The sequence below is a fragment of the Myotis brandtii genome, unplaced genomic scaffold (genome assembly GCF_000412655.1).
Source record: "Myotis brandtii unplaced genomic scaffold, ASM41265v1 scaffold237, whole genome shotgun sequence".
NCBI classification, from domain to species: domain Eukaryota; kingdom Metazoa; phylum Chordata; class Mammalia; order Chiroptera; family Vespertilionidae; genus Myotis; species Myotis brandtii.
This window is the reverse complement of record NW_005358943.1, coordinates 4,749,595-4,771,956: the sequence shown is the minus strand read 5'-3', so window position 1 is coordinate 4,771,956 and position 22,362 is coordinate 4,749,595. Positions and strand designations below refer to the sequence as shown.

Here is a 22,362-nt window from a genome sequence, read left to right as displayed (position 1 = left end):
TCACTACCTCCAACTGTTCCTTCCGTATGGACCCCAGGTGCCCTGGGTGGTGTCACATCTGTCTGCCCAACAAGGAGCTGTGACATCATGAGCAAAACCTAAAGAGTCTCCTGAGGGTTCACCAGCAAGCCCATGAGCTGCAAAAGAGCAGACTTCTGTGTTCCTATGAAACATGTGTGGCAATAAAGAGCCAAAGGATACATTGTTACGTGGATGAGTAGCATCTGTGTCCCTTAACCAGTTAATGTTAAGGTTATCCAGTTCCACAATTTCTCTGGACTCAAAGAATCACAGCTCACCATCCTCTCTCTGCTCCTATAATTAAAGACTTACTTTCTAAGGAAAGTTCTTTCTTCCTCTAGCCTTCATTTCCATGTGGAAACATACTCAACTTATCTAGGATGAGAGCTCCCAGGGCCTTATATCCAGAGGTTAGAGAGTTCGGGATTTTTTTATCTTGTTGGCATCAATAATAAATTAGATTAAAATTCAAGTTGAACAGAATACTAGTATGTGAACAAGAAAGGGGGAAGAAACAGGCAAAGAGAAGGTCAGGCCATACCATCAACCTAACCCTTTCATTAGCTGTGTACTCTGGGGGTTTGTCATTTTCTGATGCAAGCACTGGACTCAGCAGTAATGTGCATCACTGGGAGCCTGCCCTGGGGGTCAGTAAAGATAGTAACTAGTACTTTATTTTTTAATTTTTTAAATTGATTTCAGAGAGGTAGCTGAGAGGGAGAGGGGGAGACGAAAACATCAATATTGAGAGAGAATCATTGATCGGCTGCCTCCTGCACAACCCCTACTGGGGACTGAGCCTGCAACCTAGGCATGTGCCCTAATCGGAATCAAACTGTGACCTCCTGATTCATAGGTTGACACTCAACCACTGAGCCACACCGGCCAGGCAGTAACTAGTACTTTTGAAGCAATGCACGATACGGTAAGAAAGAGGTGTACTAGTATGTACCCACACTGTCACATACACATATGCAAGAAACAGAGACGGAGAGAGAACTGTAAAGAGATGCTTTGACCACACCGCACTTCTGAGATGTTTCTCAGTGGAAATCAAAGACAGAAGCACCAAATGAACTCACTCACATTTCCTTAACAACCTCCCCCTGGACCACATGGAGAAGACGCCACGTCAGAGCCCCGTCCATGCCAACCTGAGAAGCAGTTTGGCCTCTTCCTCAGTCTGTCTCCTGTGGGAAGAGGCTGAAATCCCACAGGTTGAGTGTTGGACTCTCATGAGGCTGCTGGGAGGGAAGAGACCCAGGAACTAGTTGTTTGTCTTCCAAAAACGCTTCCCACCCTGGACCAGAGTCAGCTTTCTCATCTCCCTTCTCTGTCTTGCAGATGCCCCAGACTCTGATGATGCCAGTCTCCAGTGAGCTCCCACAGCTGGTTCCTCCAGGTTTACTGTGACCTCGCAGTGAGAAGGGACGGGAGATGAGGGGAAAACCCAGATTAGGCAAACTACTCCTTCTGACAAGTATAAGCAAACAGGGAGTCTAGAGCTGTGGTGTCCAATGTGGAGACCACCAGCAATACTGACTATTTAAATTATCCAGGCTCATAACCACATGTGGCTGGTGGCTATTGCATTAGAAAGCAAAGATATAGAACATGTCCACCATGGCAGAGGGTTCTACTGGACAGCACTGGTCTTGAGGTTATTGTGAAAAGGTCTATTTGCACCTTGGATTAGGAATAAAGTGTAATGTTGGCAATAAAGAAAAAGAACACTAATTGGGAGTTGATTTGAGGCCCAGCTTTACATATCATGGGCTTTAATGCCATCAGGAAATCACTTAGAGGTCCAATCTGTAAAACAAGGATATTGAACGGGATAGGTGCCCCTTAAAACCTTACCTTACAGAACCAGATGGAGGAAGCAGGGGGCAATGAGGAGATCCCTGAATTCAATAGTCATGAGTTGCAGGGGCAAATTCCCTAACTTACCTCCTGACCTTAGTTTCCTTGGCTACAGAATGGAATATCATCATCCACCTCATAAATCAAGTGAGATCAGAGATTTAAGATCACCCCATTTGCTGAAAAGTGCTAACCAATACCTGGATGTTACCCTCATAAATAAAAACACCCAGAATGCACAGAGTTTTAAGACTCCTAGTTCTCTCCTTTAACCCCATGAAGGATCTCCATTAGCAAGCGGCCAGGCCGTGGCCCTGGAGTCTTCTCACACCATCTCCTTGCTCCTGCTGCAGCCTCTTGAGCAGAGCCACTTTGTTACCTGTGTGTGGCAAACCAGATCTACCTCCTCCTCCTCCCACCCACCACCAAAACACCACATAGAGAAGAGCAGGTCAGGCATAAACTATGCCCTTGGGCTCCTCCTGGGCTTTAAGGAGGGAAAAGAGGGCACAGTTACAGAGACATCATCTATTGAAATCCTGCTCTAACCAGTGAACTTTATTTGGGCTGTGTGTTAGCTTTTTCCTTTTTTAAATATATTTTATTATTGATTTCAGAGAGGAAGGAAGGGGGAGAGAGAGATAGAAAAATCAATGAGGAGAGAGAATCATTGATCAGCTGCCTCCTGCACACCCCCTACTGGGGATCGAGCCTGCAAACTGGGCATGTGCCCTGACTGGGCAAAGATATAGAACATGTCCATCATGGCAGAGGGTTCTACTGGACAGCACTGATCTGTCCAGCACGTGACCTCCTTGTTCATAGGTCGATGCTCAACCACTGAGCCACGCCGGCAGGGCAGCATTTTCCTTTTTAAAGAGATACCAGCAAAAGAAAAGGTAGGGAGAGTGAAATATATATGTATTTGGAAAAACTTTTAAAATACTTATGTATTCTTTATACACATCAGCAGGTGGAAATTCATGTAGGGTAGGTCTAATAAGTACTTAAAACCAAAATGAGATATTGAGTAATAGGACAAGGAGAATCTGATGTGTATTCAGGAAGGTTTCCTGGGGGAGTTCAAAACTGAGCCAGCTTTTGAAAGAGGTGACAGACACAGTTTGGCAAAAAGGAGAGAAGAAGGCTTTCCAGGGAAGGAAATTATAACACTCCAAGGTGTAGAGATGAGGACAAGAGGAGCTCAGACAGGTGAGCACCCAGAGACCTGGAGGGAGTGATTCAGCCATGGGGGCAGGGAGGTCAGGCCATAAAGGGCTTCATGGGGAATTTCCTTTTGCTAATAAGTGCTAATGGAGAGCCACTGTGGATTCTTGAACAGAGTAAAACAGTGTTTAATGAAGACAATTCCAGCAGCTGTGTGGAGGATGGAGGCGAGGAGGGGAGCCGGGGAAGCCAGCCAGAGTCCTGCACTGAGCAACAGCCATGGAGATGGAAATGAGGAGGAAAGGGAACAATGCGGAGTGAGAACTGGCAGCAACTGGTGGAGACTGGAGGTGTGGCTTGGAGTCAGAGCCAGGGAACCAGCGCCAGGACAGTGTGCCATGAGGAACAATGGAAGTGCTGGGAAAGGGTGGCCACTTGAATGGAGAAGGGAGAGAAACACTGGTTCTTCCCCCCCCCCCCCTTTAACACTTTCCAATTTCAAGAGAATGTGCCTGGGGGAAGCCACTGGAGACATAATCAGGAGGCTGGAAATGTAGATTTGAGAACCATCGACATCCTTGCGTAACTGAAACCATGTGATAAAAAGAGCCCTCCAAAGAGTTGAGAACCGAGGGAAATAGAAATGGGCACTAGATAACACCTTGAGAGAGTGGTGGCAGTTTCTGGGGCCAAGAGGTAGTGCAGTGTTTCTCAACCTCAACACCACTGACGGTTGGGCTGGGTAACTGTGTCCTGGGGCTGCTTTGTGTACCATCGATTGGTTGTTCAGCAGAATCTCTGGCCTCCACCTACCACATGATAGCAACCTCCCTTCCCCCTAGTCCTGAAAGTCAGAAATGCCTCCAGACATTGTCAAATGTCCTCTAAGAGGCAAAATTTTCCAGTTGAGAACCACTCCTGTATTGGCAATAATAACATCTAACACTGAATGGACGCTCACAGGGTGCCAGGCACTGTTCTAAGGATTTCGTCGGCATTCATTCATTAAGCCTCAGAAGAACATTTTGAACCAGCTGTACTATTATTATCCCCATTATACAAAGAAGGAAACCAAGACTCTGAGTGGTCTGTGGTTTTTCAAACATCCCCTCTAGGAACTGACACCTTCGGGCAGTCTGGCTCCGGGGTCCGTAATATTTACCAGGAGGCAATACTGACACTTTGTGGGAAGGTGGAATCATATGCAAAAGTCATTTTGCATACGATCCCATGGAATCCTCCAGGGACTGGGAGAGAGGATCAGGAAGATGTACAAGATCCTGAATGCCAGGTCTGAGGCACTGGGAGAATGCTGGTACCAGCCAGAAAACAGGGACCGCAGAAAGAGGGGTGGGTTGGGTTAGGACCACACTGAAAGCAGCAGCGAAGAAGCGGTGGGAAGATAGAGCTCATGATGTCAGGAAAGGCGAGGGGCCTCAAGAGTGACAGCATAATGCCTCATGAAAAGATAACTGGGTCCGAAACAAAGGCTGTCAGCGTTGTGGAAGATGAAACAAAGGTCCCTCTGAAGTTTCCAGCAAACAATGAATGTTTATATAGAAAAAAGAATGGTTATGAACATTGACATCAGAGAGTGTTGATTTTCTTAGGCAAGTGTAATGAGAGCATCAACTGTGAGCCGAAGTGCGGAGGAGAAAATGCATTGGCTCAGGGAGGCAATATCTAAAAAATGGGCAAGCATGGAATTCTGGGGACCCTTAGCAAAGGCTAGTCACCCCGTCCTTTGGCGATGATGCCGTTCTGGAAGGAGGGAAGCTAAAGCAGACCACCTGAGCTCCCTTTTGGGACTTTCTTCATCTGCCCTAGGAGCAGGAGTGACAGAACAGAAAAGCAGATGTGACCATAAGTTGATGGGCCAGTGATGGAGAAATTAAATTAGAATGTGATGAAACATAAAGCAGCAGAGCAGGGAGGGGAGGGACGCAACAAGGGATTCCATGTCAACAGGTCAAGGGTCCGTGATCTAAAGGAAGCAGAGGAAGCAAAGCCTGGAGGTCCCAGGAGGGTGAGTCAGGTCTTCAGGGGAGAGGCTGAGAAAGACACCATAATCATTTGGGGAAGGAAAGTTGCTGGTGATCTGAATGGAAGTGAGTGCAGACGAAGTGAAGGGTGTATTTTCTCTGGGAAGTGGTTGATGTACAATGGAAATTCACAAGAACTCATGATCCCAGCATATTAAAAAGTTTCTTTAGTGCATGTTTTAAAATATCGTAGAAAATGGAATAAAGGGTGAAAATGTTGACTATTTTAACTGAATAGCTAAATAAACACTTGTTATATTAAAATTAGAGAAAGTTCTTTCCCTCTGGGCAATCTGAATAATCCACTCACAATGAAAAATCTAAGAACCGTTATTTCCACAGCATGAGGAGCTGTGTGCTTAAAATTACAGGGTTAAGAGCATTTATTTAATCAATCCACCATGTCTTCTAGAAACACGGGTCCATTGGTAGGCACACAAGAATGGCCAGGAGTCTCAAGAAACCGGGGGCTGCCGTCCTCTCTTCGAGTGGCTGTTGGGAGCAGCATGGCCAGCAGTGAAGCATACTCTGCGCCATGAGACAAAGGAGCAGGTGTGGGAGGGCCGGCGGGGCAGAGGGTCTGGAATAGCAGCGCTGGAGCCTGGCGGTACGTGAGAACCACCTGGCAGCATTTCAAATCTGCTGGTGCCGAGCAGCGAAGCACGAACATTCTCTCCAGTTCCCTGCACCCTGCAAAGGCATGGTGTCTCATTCACATTCTCATGTTCTCTGTCGCTTTCTCTCTCTTATGCACACACAAAACACACACAGGCACACACACGTGCGCCGAGCTGGCTCTTCCTCGCAGTGAGCAGCAGGGAGCACGGCTTTTCTTGGCAGAGGCTTCGTCCTCCAGCTGCATCTGGGCTGGAGCCCAACTGCACCGAGGAACCCGCGGGAGCCGAGGGAGGCTCTCCTTGCCTCCACACCCACCTCGTTCCCACCCCTGATTTCCACAGCAAAGGGACATCAGGACCCAGTGCCCTAAGTAGAGCCCATCCCTTCTTCGACAGAAATGGAAGCCTTCCCACAAAGACCACATATCCCACCAGCCTGCAGTTCTTAAACTCGGATTTTAGCAAGCCGCATTCATTCTCTACAAAATTAACCCCAAATTGCTGCTGGTAGGCACCATGGTACGAATGGCATAAAATCCAGGTAAATTCAAAATTAATTTCTATTTGCCATGTCAATGCTTGACATTCTGTGAACTCGTAATGCTTAATTCCTTCCCAAAATGTCTGTTTGCCACCATTTAGAGGCAGGAACCAGACAGAGATGTACACAGAGCAAGTTACCAACAGCACATATCTGCCAGGCGGCGGACAGGGTTATTACAGGAACTGTGACACCCATGTGAGCCGGGAGGGGCTGGCCAGCGAGCGGGCAGGCTGCCTTCCACGGAGAGGTTGCAAACACTCCCCGGAGTCCAGACAGAACTTCCCAGGGTGGCAGAGCAACTGTGGCTCTCAGAAGTGTGTCAGAACTACTGATGACTCTGTGTCAGGCAGGTGGGGAAGATGGATGGGCCAGCCCCTCCCTGGACCACATTAGACAGGCTCTCTGCTAGCACTATCCGCTCCCCATTGTCCCGGAGGTGGAAACCTCCTGACAGCCCACTCTCCCGCTACCCTCTCCTTTCCACCCTCCTGCTGCCTTTTTCTCCCCCTCCCAGCTATTTTCCTCCACCATACAAAGTGGAGGAAAGCCAAAGAACCTGACAAGCTGAGTCCTGGGTAAGGCACTTGACTGTCTTCATCAATTTCTCTTTCTCGCTCTCTCCCTTTTCTTTGCTACTGCCCTTGTCTCTAATAACACAAGGCTCTTAGCCCCCTAGACATACGTCATTTGGGGACTTATTTCAAAACACTCCCCATCCTCCGAGGTCACCCTGGGCCACTGGGCTTCATACCCTTCACTTTGTCTCCATCATAGGCAGATGCAAACATACGCAGCTCCTGTATTTCTTCTCCCCTTCACACTACAGCCATGGTGACGGATTGCTGAGGAATAGGGTGGGGTGGGCATTTATCCGGAAGCAACAGAAGATGGAGACAGCCAGCAGGGACCATCACTTTTTCTTTCTCCTGACCTTCCGAGAACTCACCAGCATTGCTCACAGGATGTGGACGGGAGAGGTAAGGGAGCTACGTTCCAGGCACTTTATATACTTTACCTCATCTGACTTTCACACAACATGCATTTTCCAGAAGAGGAAAGCTGAGGGCCAAAGCATAAGATGCCTTACCCAAGGTTATTGGTGGCAAGCAGCAAACTTGGGATTCTGAACTCAAGTCTCTTTGACATCCAAGACTTGGCTGCTCCTGTGGGTGGTGGCACTGGGCTTCCGTCTGTATTTCCAGACTGACGCCATTCAAAATCTAGATTTGCTTTGGCTTAAAAGCCATAGCAGTTCCAGCCTAGAAATCCAAGGAAGCTGGGACCTGGTCACCCTGGGAAGGCTTGGCCTGACACCCAGCAGAAAGTAGACACCAAGCTCCCATTGTGAGAAAGGTAAGGAGGGGACCCAAAAAGATCCTCTCCACCACTGCCCACTCTTTGGGAAGAGGAGGGGGATCCTAATGGAAATCTAAGAAATTCTCTCTCTGGGGTCCCATAGGAAAATTCAACTCAGCTAGAATTTGTTCTCAGGGCCTTAGTCAAGAGTCAAGGAGTCAGCTGGGGTAGATTGGGAGAGAATGGGCATTGTAGAGAAAGTAACAAAAGGAATGTTCTCTTATGCCAGTTTCATCTGAATTACATCCACCCCTTTAAAGCACTTGAATCTCCCTGCTCTGAGCAGCTGAGCTGGCTGGCTCCAGCTCACATCCAGGCCAGATGGCCAGTGTGCCTCCAGCACTGGGTATAGACCACCTTAAGATCACTCCCAGTCTGCCTCCTTCTTCAGCCTTTTATGCCCACGTTTCAGCTCCTGGTCGGTTGGCTCTTGGAGGACAAACATTATGCCTGATTCCACAGCAAAGAGGTCCCAGAGCCCTGCGGTTGGTAGCAAGCCTTCATACACATTCTGTAAGTGAAACCAGAGGGCTGGCTAATGCTGGAAGAACGAAGGAGTTTGGACACCAAGGAAAATTCCTCCCCGTGGCCCCCACCTTTCAGAGACAAATAATGGGAGGAAGATGGCCAGGGTGTGCCCTAGACACATGGTCTAGTGTAAGGGGTCTTAACCTGACATCCATGGATGGGCTTCAGAGATCCTAAGCCTTGTAATGCTTTGGGTGGGATTTGGGGAATTTGCATAAATGTGAGCACACATTTTAGGAAGGGACTGGGGGTGGGAGGGGTGGCAGCATGGCCTTCGGGTGCTGCAAACTGGGCTGTTCTCCTGCCCCACATCTGCAAAGCCAACTCTGGCAGAACAGCTCCTCACCCTTCAGCCAGTAGCCAGCCCTTCTCCCCTTCAATGAGAGGCAGACATAGTCCCTCACTGTGCCTACCTTGTGGGGAATGTTAGTGGAGGCTGAGTTCAAGTCCCTTCCACCCAGCCCACCCACCCCCAAGAATCAATCACACTTCAATGTCATCATCCTTGCGGGCAGCCACGGCCCACCATTCTGTTTTGAGCACCTGCTATTTAACCCACCCATTTTCCCTTTTAAAAGGTAGAATCTCAGAAGAAGTCAGATCTAAAACTTACATCACTTTTTTCTTAATTACATATATTGGTTTTCTACAGCCTGCCAAGCCTGTCCTCCTCCCAAAACCACAGATCTAATAGGGTTTGTTCTCCTAAAAGCCATTTTGACAGTTTCTGTGCCCTGGTCTCTTCAAGGGGTCGGTAACTGACTATTAGGCTCAATATTTTTTTCCAACTTAACACTTACGCTTATGAGTTTGTAATTTCCAGCCATCATCTCTTTTTAGAAAAGGTTATTAGCTGGCCCTCGGATTTCTTTCCAGTCCTCTGTGATTCCCTCAAATGGCAGCCTTTGGCCCGGCAGCACCCACTTCCATGTTGAAGGCATTTTAGAATCTGTCATTAAGACTGAGGTTATGTATTCTACTCTTCCTAATGAATGTTTCAAAAACCTCTCCAATGTTAACTTGGTTTTGTGTTCCCTAACCTATGCTAGAAGCAGATTATACACACACATAGATACATAGGTACATGTACCCACACACACACATGTAACTGTATGTTAGTAATCGGTTATATTTCTAAGAAAGTAAGGAGACACCTTGAGCTCCTTATGGAGATAACTTTAACCCTTTCACCTTTATCTAATTCCTGACATAATTAAAGTTCTTTTTTTATTTCTTACTTCGCCTTTTCTGAATATGAAAAGAAGGCAATTTATTGTGAAAATGTAGGAATGTAAAAAGAAATAGGTAGAAGTAAAATAATAATAATCCTATTGCCCAAAACCTTTATATCTTTTGCATAATATGTTGACCTTGCCTTTTCAGGTTTCACAACCTTTACTATTTCTAAATATGCTTACCTGCCCACCAAACACATTTTTGGAGTAAATTCTTTATCAATTAAGGCTTCCTCTAAGCTTTCTCCAGCAATATAAACTGCTCTTCTAAGCTCTCTCAAAGCAGAGGCAAAGAAAAAAGAGTCTGGACTTGAGATTCAGAAAAGCTATAATTGAGTTCCATCTCTTTCTTCTTCTTGACTATATAATTTTTGGCAATCATTCGAGTTATCTGTACCTCAATTTCTTCATCTGTAAAAAAGGGATAATAGTTTCTGCCCCAAATTCCCCCTAGTGGGGCCTTAGGTAATTAGAATACATGTTGGGAAGAAAACACACGAGATAGCCCTTGGTAAATTATACAGTACTCCAGAAATGAAGTAATTATTATTACATCATAATTATTATTGCCTCAGTATCCTCATCCATAAAATAGGTGATAATGTTACACACCTTCGAGGGTGATTGGGATGTTTGATTCATTAATGCACGTAAATCCCTGACCACAGGGCCGGCAGGTGCACAGACCATGTCAGCAGCTGTTTATTACATGTCCACCATGTGCCAGCACTCTGTTAGGCATACACAGAGCCCAGGGCAGAAGCTGTTTCTGCCCTTGAAACTTTCACATCATGGAGTGGGCAGCACAGAGATACAACAAGAGTCATTTCAAACCAGGGCTATGGGAGCAGGAAGAGGGCAGTGTCTCCAGCCTGGTGGGACCAGGAGGACCTGGAGCAGAGGATCCCTGAGCTGAATCTTGAAGGCAGCATAGGAATGAAGCAGGAGAAGTAAGGTGAGGAAGGCCCTGCAGACAGAGCAAAGGCCTGGGGTGCAAAACAGCCTTTCACATTATTCTTTCCTTGGTTTGGTAGCCATGCCATCTCCATCTCTATTCTTCTTGGATCATGTAAAGATATGAGATAAGCCTGGAAAAAATAGTTCTATACATCAAGCTAGAAATATTAGTCTTGCTCTCCTTTCTCCTGGAAAACTAGATAAATACTGCACAAGAGAACCTGAGAAGGAGACACAGACCACAGATTAAAAATCACAGGTCACAGTGCCTGGATGCTGCTCTGCGTCCTGAACCCTGGTGACTTTGCTGCCCGTCATCCCTTCAATTATTTTCTACTAGAGGCCTGGTGCACGAAGTTGTGCACGGGTGGGGTCCCTCAGCCTAGCTGGCAATCAGGGCTGATCGGGGCATGAGGAAGGGGCCACAGGAGGTTGACCAGCCTGGGGGAGGGGCCGCAAGAGGTTCCAATTGGGGCAATTGGGGCCAGCCAGCCTGGGGAAGGGGCTGCGGGAGGTTGGCTGGCTGCAGGAGGTTGGCTGTGGGAGCTCACTGACCACCAGGGGGCAGCTCCTGCATTGAGCGTCTGCCCCCTGGTGGTCAGTGCACATCATAGCGACTGGTCAACCAGTAGTCCTGGTTGTTCCAGTCATTTGGTCGTAACAATCTCTTAGGCATATATATATATATATGGATTCTCTTGCCCACTGGGAGTAGATGTCCTGCATTGACAGCCATTGGAAACCTGTTATTTTGAGCAGGATGGAGTTATTAATAATAATGCTGTCTGTGTGTATATTAAACATACATTTCGGGAGGGACTCTTTAAGTTTCCTCATTTGTTCCACAACACAATTGTCTCTGCTAAATACCTGATTGTACACATGAGGCAGTAAGTTCCACAAGGTTGCGGACCTTGCCTGGATCACACAGAGCAGAGGCAGCACTGAGATTGGACCTGGTTTCCTGGCACCTTGGCCAGCTCCTTTCTCTTTGCTTCAAATTACTGAAAAGTAGTTTTAAAATATGCACATGGGAAAAAGCTAAGGCACCTGAACTCTATGGGACACCAAGAGATAGTCTCTTTTCTTAGAAAACTGAAAACAGAAATTTGACCATTGTATTAGATGTTTATTTTATGAGACAATAGTTGATGCAGATATTTGAAACAAAACTAGCTCCCTCAAGGGAAGGGAGGGTGGGAAGAGATCAACCAATGAACTTGTATGCATATATGCGTAACAGGAGGACACAGACAATGAGGTGGTAAGGGCCTGGGGGGAGTGGGGGGGGGAAGAAGGCTGGAAGAGGTTAATGGGGGGAAAAGAAGGACCTATGTAATACTTTCAAGGATAAAGATTTTTTAAGAAATTAGCTCCTTCATATTTTTCTTGGAATGAGGCGAGTATAACCTAGAGCAGTGATGGCGAACCTATGACACGTGTGTCAGAGGTGACACGCGAACTCATTTTTTTGGTTGATTTTTCTTTGTTAAATGGCATTTAAATATATAAAATAAATATCAAAAATATAAGTCTTTGTTTTACTATGGTTGCAAATATCAAAAAATTTCTATATGTGATACGGCACCAGAGTTAAGTTAGGGTTTTTCAAAATGCTGACACGCCGAGCTCAAAAGGTTTGCCATCACTGACCTAGAGCAATAACAATGATTCCTGTTAGTGATAAAACCCAACACCAAAGCAGTATTCCTGACTACCATTCTCTTACTCCAACCATTAGTCTTCACTCAAAGTAGTAGTTTACAAATGGGTTTGAGAAAGAAAGAGGTACAAGAAAATGAATAATCTTCAAAATGGCCAAGATTAGATGAGTAGAGAAGAGGACTGTCTCCTCCTAAAGGAAGGGGAGTCTTCAGTTTGGAGAGGAAGTCTATTTACAGAATGGTGGGAATAGGCTAAAAAAGAGGATGCCCACACCTTAACCATCATGTGAAATGGAAGAGATGCTGATTGCCAGTGCCATGAATTTCTCACCTTTTGTCTCACTGAATTAAATTAAGGTCACCAAATTTGCTATTTTGTAGGCATGCATTTTTTCCACTTGAAAAGAAGTTTATCTTTTGCCAAGAGCAAAGCCCAAAGAAAAGGAATCTGGAGGAAAGTCGCTTTCGCTGAAGTTTCAGAGTACATGCTGTTTATGGGTTCCTCTACATAACACAGAAACCCTTATCGTCCTTTACATGGAGGCGGCTCTGTATAATTTAAAGAGTCAGGGGTTAGAATCAGAGGACATGAGTTGAAATCCTGGCTCACTGCTTACAGCAGTGTGACCTTGAGCTCTCTAATTCTTACTCTGTTCATCTGAGAAACAAAATAATAACGCCAGCCTTGTGGTAAAGATTAAATGAGATAGCATATGTTAACATAACCCAAAATACAATGGGCATACCATAAATATCTATTGCCACTTCAAGGTCCAATTTCAATAAGCAAAAGCAAAGCAATTCCTTTTTGATAACTATTATATTTGGATTGGCAACAATAATTCTTAGTATTTTTATGCCACAATTCATTTCTAAAGCGATCTACAAATTCTGGCTACATAATTGCAGGACTTTCTCACTCCCTTCCCTAACTCCTGTCTCAGTTGTATAAATGCAGATTTATCAATAAATCTATCAATTCCCTGCTATGGTGACCATTCATACATTTAGAGTCAACCTTGAGTTTTATGTTGAAATCAAAGCATCATTATAAATAGGTACACAATAAAAAGGAGAGGTTGAGAAGGTGAGTAATCATTATCCTATTTATTTCAGAAAGCCCAGCCCAGTGAAGGTGATTGGAGAATACAAGATAAAAGCCCTTAAAGAATCTATCCCAAAAGCCAGCATCAGGGAAGTGCTACAAACAAAGGTAAAGTGAAAACAGTATATGGACGAATAACTTGAGGGGGCTTATTTCTGCTTGAGAAGATCAAGCAAGACTTTGTGGGTGAGACAGTCTTTGAGATAAATGGACCTTGAGGAATGACCAGTATTTACAAGGAATTTGAAGGGAATGAGAAAAACACAATTAGTAATGAATGAGAGCTTTTGAAGAAATACCCTTATTGAACACAATGTAAAATGAAGCTCAAAGAAGTGAGACACTAAGAAATGGGTATATTTTAATTCTGCCAGCCTATAGCTAGCACTAAAGATACTCTCACCGCTTCAACTCTAGTAAAATTCATCCAAAGCATCAGTAGGTGTTTAGCCCTGGCCAGTCGCTCAGTGGTTAGAGCATTGGACCGTGGACTGAAGGGTTCCAGGTTCAATTCCGGTCAATAGACACATAACTCAGTTGTGCAGGAGGTAGCCAATCATTGTGTCGCTTTCACACAGAGGTTTCTCTCTGTGTGTCTCTCGCCCTCCCTTTCACTCTCTCTAAAAATCAATGGAAAAAATCCTCAGTGAGGGTTAACAAAAAAGAGGTATTTAGATGGCAAGGAAGTGAAAATATAAAAGGCATAAATATGTCCAGTTTATCCTATATGCACATTCATTTCCATTATCATCTTTATCAACAACCAGCATTTTCCGAGCACTGCCCATATGCAGAGAGCGTTCTGCTAAGCACTGAGGACATAAAGTGACATAACGATGAATTTTGTTCACATGGAAAAATGACAAGTTAATCAACAAACAAATTACTTCTCTTATATATGCAGTCTCTAAGGAAACACATCCAGTATTTTTTCTTCAAAAAACCACGGGGTCAACGTTCTCCCACCCAAGGAAACCTTCTAAATCTGAGTGCCGATATTTGGTCAGGGTAGGATTTCTTATGCAATTCTTCCTCCTCTGGGGCCAACTAAGAGATATTTGGAAACTCAAATCAATGAATACACTTCCTAGGTTTCTCCTAAATATTTAGTGCCTCACACCTCTGCATATCCTACCAAACACCAGTGAGAGCCCAAACCACACTCATAACCTTTCTTTCCTTTTTCCAACTGCTATTAGCAGATGTACAAAAAAGAGCTAGTATTTTTACTTTCTTACGATTTGTCTTCTTAAAAGAACACAGATCCATAACTCTGATTTTTTTTCTCACCTCTGTACATTTGGGTTCACGTTTATTTAAAAAAATGGGGAAGGGAGGGAGCCAAAAAGGAAGGATATGAGAAAACGACTAACCCGGCCGGCCTAATAATCAGTGATTAAAGTTACAGTCAGAAAAGAACGAAGCTTAATGCCTCCTACCCTCTTCCTCCTCTTCGAGCCTTTAATATTCCACTTCAGGCACTGAGAGGGAGGGTAACATGGTTAGTGAATCCCTACCAGCACTAAGATAATTGCACCATCCACACCCCTCACCAGTCAATCAGGGTCTGCTTACCAGCCCCATTTATTAATAGTCTTCCTACATTTTCAGTATTACAAAGGGGTGAAATGAGGCTTCCTCTCCAAAACAAGAAATGGGTGCCCTCAGGAAAGACTAAGTAGAACAGAGGATGTTTGCAGAACCGAGGCCTACTCGCCCTGTTTCATAGCCACACCTGTCTCCAGGCTGTCAAGGAAAGGAGTCCCTAATTTTCCTAACCTTCAACACCAGGCCTATGTGAGTGTTGATGGAGCTCAGGAACAGGGCAAACTCAGCTCTGCTCTTCATTCAACACCGGTTCCAACCTTGTGTGCACTCCATCCACTGAATCCCCTCATATTCCAATTCCTTCTGACCTCCCACTCAGGGACCCACTGTTAGTCATGTAACAGTTTAACAGTGAGAGGGTCTTGCTCTACATGTTCAAATACTAGGACTGCATGATGTTTAGGGCTAATAGGTGCCTTGTCAATCATCTTGCCCAGCAGTTCTCGAATATGGCCGCACATTAGAATCCCCCGGGGAATTTCTAAATGACCACTGCCTGGATCCGTCCCCGAGAGGTTTTAATTTAACTGTTTGGGGTACAGCCTGGGCAAAGACATCGTTGTTTTAGTTGTTGCTGCTGTCATTTAGCGGGGGGTGTATTTTTGCTGAAGTTCTGCAGGTGATTTTTGTCACTGAACTTGGGGAAGGAGCACTGCTTTCACCTGCCTAACTATCTCAGAAATGAGAAAATCAAGGCCCACCATCCATGCATGCACATGGTCACAAAGTAAAATAACACAAGCAAAAACAAAGAAGCTTCTGACTGCCAAGACCAGACCACCACCTCCTCCATTATCAGCGAGGCAGCTCCTGGCTACCCTGGAAAACTGAACATTGTTAAAGACACATTACATGTCAAGGGAGTAGCCTGGGCTCTGAAGACATATGGAGAAGCACACACCCATCCTGGCTGACGTCAGGGACATGCATTCCATGGGCACTCGTGGGGCAGGGCTGTGGCTGGGAGATTCAGTGGACGTGGCTCTGACACATGTATGTAGATTTAGACCATGTGGCTAAGCTCAGAACTGTTTTCGCAGCTTCCAAATGATGTTTGTGAAAGAGAATAATCTTCAAGGTGCCTGTCAGCATTGATATTCTTATTATCCTCTCTCTCTCTCTCTCTCTCTCTCTCTCTCTCTCTCTCTCCCCCCGCCCCACACACACACCACATGTATTACTGTACTTAAATTGTACAAACACATTTAATGCATTTAAGATTACTTCTGGCTACTGTACTTGGTAGGTAAGTCACTGCACAAACATCCACATCCACACACATCCATAGTGTGTGGGGTGCATGTGTTGTGTATTTGGATGCGCACAGAATACACTGATCTATAACCCAAAGACACAAGTTACCATGGTAGCTGAGTGACCAATCTAAGACCCCCAGAAGGTGGGAGCTTTGCTTCAGAACCTCTCAGCATTTTCAGAGTACAATTAGCTTTGGGGAAAGGACTGTGGCATTACCTAAGCTTCAGGTTTCTTCTCAGACTCTCCTCCCCTCCTTTAACAAGGTGGTGCTTTCATCCAGCCACTGTTTTTAGGTCCAAACTCTCTCCCAAAAATAATAATAAGATGCGATTTCCTAAATTCTAACCAGTTGAAGCCCTGAGAGGGGCTTTATACAATCTTAAATAAAGATTAATGAGAAATTTAAACCCGAATTTCTTTCTGAAGAAGGAAATGTGTGCTCTGAGTGAGGCAACAAGCAAAGTCGTGGAGGATGGCACGTGGAGAGCACAGTTTGGCTTTTAGGAATCAGGTGAGTTAACAGGTCTAAACCTTAAATTGTCCTCATTTAGGAAGCTGTCTACTGCTTACAAAAATGGGTTCCAAGCAGGGTCAAAGCCTGTAGCCTCTCTCTTTCCTGGTCTGCCACTCCCTCAGGTCTGGCTTTGCTCCTCCTTCTCTCCCTTCTGCTCAACCTCTAGGCACAGCCTTGTCCCTATGCCTCCGCCACCCTGCCCCTAACATCACCTTGGAATAAATGTCCTTCAAGTCCGCCAGCGGTGGCGTTTGCTAATCCACATACCTTAATACCCAAGATACTCTCTTCATATGTGTGGATCTTTAAAAAGTCTTCAGGCCAAACTTAGGTTCCTTTTGCTAATAAAATGAATATAAACCACAGTGTGCAGAGAAATGGTAAAAGTATAGGGGAAAAGGGGAAGGATGGAGAGCAGAAAATGATACAAATAACATTTAAAGGAACGTGGATTTCAAACCCTTCTTCCCTTAGGCACCAAGGCTACTATTTAATCAAGTAGTGGTTACGCTTTCTTTTCATCATCTCTACACTTGGGCATCCCCATGAAGAATACTTCTGAAACATCAGGCCATCTAAAAAAAAAAAAAGGCTACCAGGAAGGATTCTGTGAATTCCCTGGGAATAATTGAGCCCCTCTTCTTCTGTTACTCCCCTTGCCATTAAAAAAAAAGTAGCGAGGGTCTGAGTGGCTCGCCACTCTAGAAACACATGGGGCTAAGCTGGTCCTTCATTCTGAGTAGCTTGGCTTGGGCTAGGATCCAGCTCTCTCCTTGGCTACATACCCAGTAGCAGCTGTCCCTTTCTTTCTAATGCCCATCAACAAAGTCAGCAGCAATCCAGTGGTCTAAAATGAAAACTGTGTCATTTGTTCATTCTAGAGGCAAGCCTAATAAACAGGGCAAGGAGTCATTAAGGGTAGCATCACTAAAGCTAAGGCAGAAATCAGAGCCTCTTCCCTCTCCTTTTAAGAAGACCCTGACTTTATTCTCTGCCTCAGCATCTGGAATCTGAAATTCCTATTAAAGGAACCTGTGCTTTCCCATGTCACTCTTCTCCCCAAGTTAAAGGAAGCAAGGGAGACCAGCACACCTCTCCCCCTGCTCTCTGTCCTCCTGAAATGACCATTCTCTCTTTCTGCAAAATTCACATTTATTCTTAAGATACAGTTTAACTGTCAACCCCTCCATGAAGCCCACCTCATTCTCCCCGGTTTCCACACCTCCCTCATTAAATCATGAGCTGCCGCCAAGTACAGAGCTAATTTTTTTTCATAACACAGTCTTTGACAAATATTGGTTCTTAATAAACGTTTGTTAAATAATTGAACAGAAAAAAGGCATAAAATAAAGTTTAAAAAAGAGATAATGTAAAAGAAAAGAAACTAAGAGACAATAAATAGATAAGCCCAGAAGCAGGAGGAAATCATCAGTTATGAGAAGGGCCAGAATAAGAATGAGGAGAGGATGGAAGGGAAAGAGGCAAAAGATGGACATGGTAGGGGAGTGATCGTAGAGAGGAGATGGGTGAACGTAAATACATAGGTTCCTTTCTGATTTTTCTCTTTTTACCTTTAAGAATAAAGCAGAAAATGCTGGAAGTCCCAAAAGTAGAATATATATGTGGAACTGCCAATGTTAAGCATGATATGGAATTAGGTGCAGGAATGATATAGGCCTGTGATGCATGGTCCAGCCACCTGGGAGATTGCCAGAAATGCAGAATCTTGGGTACCACGTCAGACCACCTGAATCAGAATGTACAGTTTAACAAGGTCCCCAGGTGACTCCTATAGACAATCAAATTTGAGAAGTGCTAATGCAGGTATTTGAAATCCATGGAGAACCTCCACACGTCACTGTAGTCAATTATGTGGTGCACATAGTGCTGACACTAAGCAGCTACACAACCATAAGCAGAAAACTCGATGTCCCTGAATCTCGACTTCTTCATCTATTAAATGAGAAGGTCAGAGTACACGCCTTCTAACGGGTCACAGAGCTCTGATATTGTTGATCTCATCTAGCATCATAACTTCAAACTGTTCCTGTACCGATGAGAACAAACAACAAATAGCATCATCTACTAATTTAATATTTATCCATTTGTTTAATATTTTAACTATCTTTTATGTGCCAGTCACTGTGCAATGATTCCAACTGATAACACATCCATACCTGCCCTTGAGGGGCTCACAAACTTCTTAAAGAAACAGGGCATGTTAACAAAATTAGGATAATGTGTACTATTAACTGCAAACAGGTGCTGGCGGTGCACAGAAGGCAGAGCAATTATTCTGCTTGGGGCAGTCAGGGAGGATTTCAACAAGGGATCAGCATATGCTCTGTCTAGGTCCCTTCTCTGACAACTTCAGCTGAAAGTACTAGAAAGTGAAAAGACGGAAATAAGGTAGTTGGAGAGTAACAAGGAACCAACCAAAGGTTCCTGAACACACCTCTCTTGGGTTCACAGGACCCCAAGAACACATCCACCTAATGAATCTTATGTAATGGCCGCAGACATACCATGGACAGCCACAGGTAAAGCTCAGAAACCTGCCTCCTTTGAGTGGTGCCTGCTCCCTCATCGGTCCTTCTATGCTCTGCGTCCCTCCAAAAGACAATATCAATTCAACCGCTAATCTACTCTCCCTGGAGACTTCTTGTGGTTGCAAAGAGGAGATGCTCTTTAATAAATGCAAACAATTCATTAGACCAGTAACTCTTTTGATCTATACTTATCTACAGAGATCCGATTGTATGCACAGTGCCAGAGACTGGAAATGTAGTTGACGGAAAGGACGAAATTTCTAGAATGCTTAGGATGGTGTAGGGTAGTAGTGAGGAAAAGGAGCTTGTTCACTCCTGACACCAGCAAGTTACAGGAGGTGAGGTGTTCTGTCAGCCCCGGGCTTCACTGTTAAGGAGAGAAGACTATCATTCAGAACAATAGTTTTCCAACCTTTAGATCACGTTTCACCCTGGCTCCCTCCTGGTCCCTGGCTTCTATAGGCAGATTTGTTTGCTATGGTTCCTTTCTCCTGACTCCTTCTGTATTTCATAGTCCATAAATATTAATGAAATTTTTGCTTTAACCTGTTAGTAGTAGTGGACATGTCACCTTCATTTTTATGTTTTTAAACAAGAAAATAGGGGGTGAAGTGGGAAATCCTGAATTCATCATATCCATGGAGGAGATGGGAGAATGTTTTCCAAGTTAACGGTGATGTGGCCAAGGGCTGGATCAGCTGGGTCCTTTCTCCCTATCAAGAGCCACTCATCCCACCAACCAATTCCAGTCCATGTTTCCACCTCCCAGGTGCCCACTGTCTCTCCACACACAAGGCTGGGTGCGTGTACATGAAGGTCAAGGAAGATGGTCAGTCTAAAGCCATCTTTCTGGAGGTGAAGCAAGAATACAAAATCAAGGTGCCTGCTGTTCCTCCCTTCACCAGAGGAAGTCGCTCTTCTCACTCAGCCTAAATAGAAAGGCACTGGGTGTGCAAAGTAGTGACTAGAGACAATTTTTTCCTCCTTTTCCTCTTCTGTCATTTTGTTTCCTTATTATTCTTCTTGCCTACATTCACCTCTGTCATAAATTACACACATATAGTAGCAAAGCAAGACTTTTCAGACAGGCTGGCTTCCTAGGGATGGAACCAAAGGAGAGAAGAAATTACACAATCCAGGGGTACACATCCTGCCCTCTCTTTGCATGCTAACATCTACCTCTCAGAGGCCATACTGTTCTGTGTTCACCGGTCCATCCTGCTTCGCTACACCTGAAACACGGAGATAGAAGACAACCATGCTGTTCTGATTTCCTTGAAATCACCAATCTAACCTCCTCAACCGTGCTTTCCTGGGAAATCTTTATTTCCCATTAATTTTTTTCTTAATTGTACATCTTGAAAGTTCCTCAATTAATATTAAATGTTCTCTCTATCCCTCCCACCAGCAACCACATCTCTTCCCCTTGTAACCCACACTGTAGGGGAGGGGGCGTGTGAAGGAGAGAAGACAAAATAGAACCCATCAGCTCTTTGTGCTATGAGGAAAAAAGACAGAAGAATGGTCCCGAGACAGCCCAGAACACCACTGAGCACACAAAATCTGCTCGGGAGGACAGGAACACCTTCCTCCTCTCCAGGGTCCCCAAAATGGCTTTGGGTGTGGAAAAGATACAGACCACCTGTGGGGATTCCTCCTAGGATCCTCAGAAGCCCTTTCCAGTAGGAATTCCATTCTTTTCTCTTTGTAGCTTTCTCATCTCTTGGTCCTCCTCTTCCTCAGCACCCTCTCCTTTTCACCTCTTGTCCTTTGCCTAGTCTTGGGGCTGACTAATGCTTCCCCAGAACCTGGCTTCATCTCATTAACAACCAAGGCAAATGTGGCTGAGACCCTGTCGAAAGGACTTCTGTCAACCTCATCACCAACTAACGTGACAAAAGACCTACTCAGTGCAGAGCACTGTCGTTGGCACCAAGAATGCAGAAGAGGGCATGTGTCCTTTGATACCCACCTTGCCTTGCCCACCTGCACCTATGAGATCAGCACACCTGGAGCTGCGTTTCTCACCCATACCTCTACTCTATTTTGAAGTAATTTTTAGAGTTCATCCTCCCACTTGAAGGAGTAGAAACAGATGCAGAACCAGCCCAGGTGTCTCTAAGGTGAGCACACATCAGATAACCTCAGCTATTTGTGGACATGACAAGAACATGGTTCAAAGTGGGATCCCACCCTCGCACTCTGATGACACCATGGTTACAGATTAATGGTTAAGCAATCAAGGTTCAAAGGAATAAAACCAGGGGCAGGGGAGTAGCACATTTGGATCACATCCATCCTTTTTGGACAATGAAGAACTACCTTCTACTGTGATGCTGAGAAACAAGGACCTTCCGCTACTTCCCCCACACCCCTTCAGTAGTTCAGATTAATTCTAAGTATTGTTATAAAAAAATACCCAAAAAAAAGATTTTTTGGGGGGTGGGCGAGAATACTTTAAGAAAGATTATTGATGCTAATGATTCTACTACATTATTTTGAGGATCTTTATGTCGACCTGAGTGCTGCATTTGGGTGCCTTCAGAGTTTGGGGATATATGGCCAGTGGACCAAGGAGAGGAGCAGCCAGCTCACTATCAAGGCCCTTCGGCACATGGATATTCTGATTTCCTCAGGAGTTGTCTTGGATTACATGAGTGACTAGCTGAGGAGTCACTAGCTAAGTCTTTTCCATTTCTCCTGCTATTTCTCTTTTCAAGTGCATGCAAATACTGCCAAACCCCATTTCACATATCGTAAAAAATGATGAGAGGAGGAAAAATTAAAGTATGAACTCTGTTCTGAGGGTACAAGACTCACACATGCAAACGGCACATCTCTTTGTTTAACACAAAGGCTCACGTGTCGAATCCTGCACCCCTTCCACATGCACAGCATTTTAGAACTCTGCAAGATAGCCATTTTGCAAGAGTGTGGAAGTAACAGTTTGCTTGGAAGATGTGTGGGTATAAATAGATGTGTAGACAGAAGGAGAAATTTATAGCTCAAAAATAATAGCACATGGAAAAAAATACAAATTAAAAGCAGAATATTGACAGAATTCCTTCTTTCCAAGCTTCAGATTTAAGTCCTCTTAACCTGCAGCATTCTTCAATTCCAGGTGATCTTAGACCAGCCGGATTCCCCACCTAGACCTGCCCCTCTGCAGTAGGCCTCCCAGGATCTCTGGGCCTAATGTCAACCCCTTAGACAGCAAGTGGACTTCGGGGCAATAACCACAGTGATCTCAGTCATTATCTTCATGTTTAAAGGGCACAGAAAGGATGCCCTGGAAGACAGGGCCAGGAGATAGAGAGAGAAGCATGGAAGTGGCA

General features: G+C 44.9%; 1 protein-coding gene across 4 annotated transcripts in view; it reads right to left on the bottom strand.

Annotated features, from left to right (window-relative positions):
- The window catches only part of GRIN2B (glutamate receptor, ionotropic, N-methyl D-aspartate 2B), a 441,978-nt gene that overhangs the window by 413,813 nt on the left and 5,803 nt on the right, over nucleotides 1–22,362 (bottom strand). The window lies entirely within an intron of this gene.